General features: G+C 46.5%; 2 non-coding genes across 2 annotated transcripts; both read right to left on the reverse strand.

Moving 5' to 3' along the window:
- Nucleotides 1-521: 521 nt before the first annotated feature.
- On the reverse strand, nt 522-595 carry TRNAA-CGC. Its single transcript has one exon. It is a non-coding gene; the product is annotated as a tRNA-Ala (tRNA).
- A 966-nt stretch (nt 596-1,561) lies between these two features.
- On the reverse strand, nt 1,562-1,635 carry TRNAA-CGC. The gene has a single exon. It is a non-coding gene; the product is annotated as a tRNA-Ala (tRNA).
- Between the last annotated feature and the right edge of the window lie 3,994 nt (nt 1,636-5,629).

The following is a 5,629-nucleotide window of genomic DNA, read 5'->3' on the forward strand; positions in this document are numbered from 1 at the left end:
TTACGATGGTGAACCTTTTTTCACGTACCTCTTGGTCATCTCTTTGTCTCCTCTGGAAAAATATCTAATTCAGACCCTTTGCCACTTTTTTAATTGCACCGATTTTTTTCTATTGGTGTCTCCGAGTTCTTTTTATAGTTTGGATATGAAGCCCTTATCAGATAGATGACGTGCAAATATTTTCTTCCCTTCTGTAGGGCCCCTAGTTTTTGTTGTCGCCGATGGTCTCTCTTGCCGTCCAGAAGCTTTTTTAGTTTCATGCCGCTCCACTTGTTCCTTTGGCTTCTGACGTGAAATCTGAAAAACCATCGCTGACATCGGCATGTGGCATCTTCCCTCCAAGGTTTCCCCACCGCCACTTCCATCCCGACCTATGGTTGTTGCCGTCTCCCTTTCATCAAGCACGGGATCGCTGACGGCGGGGCGTCTCCTGTCACACGCTCACGGCTGCTCCCAGGGCCTGGCGCACTCGGGGGGGCCTGACACACCTGGGGGGCCCGGCGCCCCTGGCGTGTGGTTCACGGCTCCACCTGGGGCGTGAACCCAGGACCTTGTGCGTGCGAAGCCCGCGTGCTAACCACTACACTATGGAGCCACCCCTGCCCGCCGATGTTTTCTAAGATTTATGGTTTCAGGTTTGATGTTCAAGTCTTTAATCCGTTTCGAGGTGATTTTCGTGTAAGGGAGTGGCCCGATTTTATTCTTTTCCATGTGGCTCTGCAGATCTTCCAAGAGCATTTGCTGAAGAGACTCTCCTTTACTATATTCTTGGGTCCTCTGCCATAAACTAACTGACCATGCACGTGTGGCTTTGCTTCGAGCTCTCTGTTCTGCTGCTCTGACGCGTGCGTCATTTTCGACCGCACCGTTTCGATCACCGTAGCCTCGTCATAGGGTTTGCAACCCGGAAGAGCGACACCTCCAGCTTCGTTCTTTCCGAAAACTGCGCATGGTCTTTAGTGGTTTCACGTCAATTTTAGGATGGATCGATTGTTCTATTTCCGTGAACTATGTCTCCGGAATTTTGATAGGGATCGCACCGACTCTGTAGATCGCTTTGGGTACCGTGAACATTTGAGAACAGGAAATCTTCCTATCCGTTAAGCACAGGATATCTATTATTTTGTGTTTTCTTCAATTTCGTTCATCAGTTTCTTATACTGTTCAGGGTACACCGGTCTTTTCGCCTCCTTAGTTAAATTTATTCCTAGGCATTTTATTCTTTTTGATAAAGGATTCATTTAATTTTAGTAACTTTTCTGTAATGATGACAAGGCTCGAGGCTATGAATTTATCTCTGTCTATAGCTTCAATCGAACTTCGTGAATTCTGATGCGTATCGATTTCATAAATGCCGACCTCAATATTCAGAAGCTGCAGATCCGGGTGGCCTCTGTCTTTTTAAGAAAATCAGGTAAAACTAGTTGAGTATATTCATCAAGCACGGGATCGCTGACGGCGGGGCGTCTCCTGTCACACGCTCACGGCTGCTCCCAGGGCCTGGCGCACTCGGGGGGGCCTGACACACCTGGGGGGCCCGGCGCCCCTGGCGTGTGGTTCACGGCTCCACCTGGGGCGTGAACCCAGGACCTTGTGCGTGCGAAGCCCGCGTGCTAACCACTACACTATGGAGCCACCCCTGCCCGCCGATGTTTTCTAAGATTTATGGTTTCAGGTTTGATGTTCAAGTCTTTAATCCGTTTCGAGGTGATTTTCGTGTAAGGGAGTGGCCCGATTTTATTCTTTTCCGTGTGGCTCTGCAGATCTTCCAAGAGCATTTGCTGAAGAGACTCTCCTTTACTATATTCTTGGGTCCTCTGCCATAAACTAACTGACCATGCACGTGTGGCTTTGCTTCGAGCTGTCTGTTCTGCTGCACTGACGCGTGCGTCATTTTCGACCGCACCGTTTCGATCACCGTAGCATCGTCATAGGGTTTGCAACCCGGAAGAGCGACACCTCCAGCTTTGTTCTTTCCGAAAACTGCGCATGGTCGTTAGTGGTTTCACGTCAATTTTAGGATGGATCGATTGTTCTATTTCCGTGAACTATGTCTCCGGAATTTTGATAGGGATCGCACCGACTCTGTAGATCGCTTTGGGTACCGTGAACATTTGAGAACAGGAAATCTTCCTATCCGTTAAGCACAGGATATCTATTATTTTGTGTTTTCTTCAATTTCGTTCATCAGTTTCTTATACTGTTCAGGGTACACCGGTCTTTTCGCCTCCTTAGTTAAATTTATTCCTAGGCATTTTATTCTTTTTGATAAAGGATTCATTTAATTTTAGTAACTTTTCTGTAATGATGACAAGGTTCGAGGCTATGAATTTATCTCTGTCTATAGCTTCAATCGAACTTCGTGAATTCTGATGCGTATCGATTTCATAAATGCCGAACTCAATATTCAGAAGCTGCAGATCCAGGTGGCCTCTGTCTTTTTAAGAAAATCAGGTAAAACTAGTTGAGTATATTTTGTTCATAGCTTTGTTTTTAATTGCCATTTTTTTATTATGTTTTAAGAATCTCCTGTATAATTATCTTTTAATTATTGAAGTTATCTTTATAATCTAATACATGGACATTTAAGATCTATCTGGAAGGTTTTCTCGATGGTCATGGGCCATTCTGGGCTGCCATCCTAATATGTTAATGACCAGGGGAAAAAAAAAAAGACTCGATGTGCGAAGAAAGGAAAGACAGAGAGGTATCATAACCTCTCCTCGCCTGTAGCGACTCTACTTCTTGTAACGAGAGTCCTTTATTCTTTTGAAAACTCCTGTAAGTCTTAGCCAAGTTTTAAGTGAGCAGTTTGTGTGAGGTTTGCCGGCGGGGGCTGGGAGGGGTGGGGGGCCCACCAGGCGGGTTCGCGGTTTGCTGCCCCTCGTCCCACCTACACGCCCGTCTCTTGGAAGCCTCGTGCCTCACACCTTTTACCAGCGTACCAAATGGCCGTTTGCCAGAAGATGATTTCGAGTCCGTTTCCCTTAAAACCTGTTCTTTTAAGAGATGGTTCACATGCCTTTCCAAGCTCCCGGGAACAGCGTCCGTCCCTCACCTCCACCCCCGCCCAGGATACCCCTTCTTATGCAGAATCTCCGACTCTCAGATCTTCAACTTGATGGTTTGACACGAGTAGCTCCCGTGATGAAGGCATGGCCGTCCCCACCTTGCCACCTCCTCAACTAGCGATTTAGGTGTCCATTTGGAAAAGGACCGTCCTATGCTACAGAGTTGGTCACCCCCCCACTGAAACAACTCTGTCGGAATAAGTGCCTCCCGCGCTGGGTGCCAGATGGGGCGTGAGCAGGGCTAACAGGCTCACGGGGCCCAGACGCCCCGTTTCTTCTGTAGGTTCACTCATAGTTGCTCTGATTTCTTCCCGGCTGGATTTTCCGTGGAACAGAGAAGCCGAATCTCTCTTCTGCCTGTGACCCTTATCCCTAATTTCTTTCAGTCCCAGTTTACGTAAATTTGCTTCAGAACATATGAAGTGGAATAAAACCTCATGACATTTCTAGTGAGGTTTTCTAAAGCAGATTACGATCGCACAGACATCCGCCCGGACAGGAGGCTGTAGCGCAGAACCCGAGCAAGTCCTGGGAACTTCCAGAATGCACGGGCCTGTCTTCCGCTCCCTTTTCTTCACATTCTCACTGACATACTCACTTGGTATGGGTTGACTTTTTGGTGATAGCCATTCTGGCAGGTTCGAGGTGATAGCTCATTGTGGTTTTGATTTGCATTTTTCTGATGATGAGCGATGTCGAGCATCTTTTCACGTGTCTGTTGGCCATCTGTGTGTCCTCTTTGGAAATGTGCGATGTGGTCCTCTGCCCATTTTTCCATCAGACTGTTTGTCTTTTCGTATTGAGTCGTATGAGTTATTTATATATTTTGGATATTGGCACCTTAACGGATATAGCATCTGCAAATGTCTTCTCCTCCAGTAGGTCATCCTTTTGTTGTGCTGATGGCTTCTTTCACTATGCAAAAGCTTTTTAGTTCGATGTTGTCCCATTTGTTTATTTTTTGCTTCGTTGCCCTTGCCCGGGGCAAGGCATATTTAAAAAAAATATTGCTAAGATCAGTGTCGAGGAGTTCACTGCCCATGTTTTCTTCGTGGAGTTTTATAGTATCAGATTTTACATTTAAGGCCAGAACCTATTCATGGTGAGTTTGTAAACGTCTATGCTATATTATAATATCAGGTATCTTCTACTTAGAGCTCTACCTCACTATAGACATGAGCACAGAAAACAAAAAATAAAATATCTCACTAAATCCAACCTAACCTTAGCTGAATACCAGCAGTGCCTGCAGCCCCCCAGTGCCGTCTGATGTCAGGAAAGGTATGGGAGGAAGTGGGTATCAGAGTGGAATCAGATGGTGGTCTTAATGGAGTGTGGTTAGAATAGCTTACTTTTGAAAAAGAAAATGAAACCAAATTAACACATTACAGGTCCCCTCTCAGAGTCTTGGAAAAAGCCTATTGAAGTGAGACCATCTAAGCTTACACTCCATTGAAATTGTACCTCTGCTGATACAGTATGATTTGGGGGCTCTCAAACCACGGGACCTTTAATTTGTAGTTTTGGGAGCCTTCTTGACACCTCAGACACCAGAAACACCATTCGTACTCTAACTACGGTTAAGAACTCAGCAGAGCGTCATTGAGCAGTGACGCTTAATGCCAACATCTGTGATGCCCGATGGCCTCGACTGAATACTGAGCGTGACTTCTTAAACATTTATGCAATAATCTTTGAAATCTGTGTCCTAAGAAAGATGTTAGGTCAAATCAGACAGTGCATCCTGCTCTGGCTTCGATAGCAGCGCTCAGAGTAATTTTTTTTTTTTTTTTGGTCAAAGCGAGAGACTTCTCCTTTTTATTTCAATCTCAAAAGATTAGGTTTTCTCGTCTAAATATCCCCGACATCCCCTTATTTTATTTTTAGACCCTGGCTGGTGTTCTCAGGGACAGAGCGACTTACATCTGAGACTCTGAAAATTAATAAAAGACCTTGGATACTGCAAGATCAATGTGAATAATAGGGGATTTGGAGGAGCTTTTTCCTAGGTCAGAGTGGGTCACACGTCAAGATAGGTTTATGCTGATTGAGCCGGCGAGAAGGAATCGAGGGTTAGATTTTTCAACTTGAGCAATAAAAGGGAGCCTGGGGAATTGAATCGGCCGCGCTACATGTGCTTCGCTAGTTACCCGCAATCTCCAGATCTGTCCGTTGGGTGGAGAGACGTAGCATGAGTGAGTCTTGCTAACTCCCAGCTCACCTAATCAGATTATCTCCTCATCCGAATGCACCCCGAACAGGTGGCAGACACACCTGCAGCTGGGGGGCATTCAGTCAGGACTCCGTGTCCTCCCTCTGGCTTGTCCTCCACATTGTTCTCTGGAGATGTTAATGAACAGAGAGCCGAAGGGCTGGAGGTCTCCAGATGGCAGGGCCTGGCCGCTGACTTGGCGAGGCTCTGTGGAGGAACCTCGTCAGTGCAGTCACCTGTAGCAGAAGCGTGGAAATCGCCATCTGCTCCAGCCTCACTCGGTCCACAGGGGATGATTAGAGGACATCACTTCTGGAGTCCCGGATGGATCAAGTGTAAGGCGGCT

The sequence above is a fragment of the Pteropus vampyrus genome, unplaced genomic scaffold, assembly GCF_000151845.1.
Source record: "Pteropus vampyrus isolate Shadow unplaced genomic scaffold, Pvam_2.0 Scaffold7683, whole genome shotgun sequence".
NCBI lineage: Eukaryota > Metazoa > Chordata > Mammalia > Chiroptera > Pteropodidae > Pteropus > Pteropus vampyrus.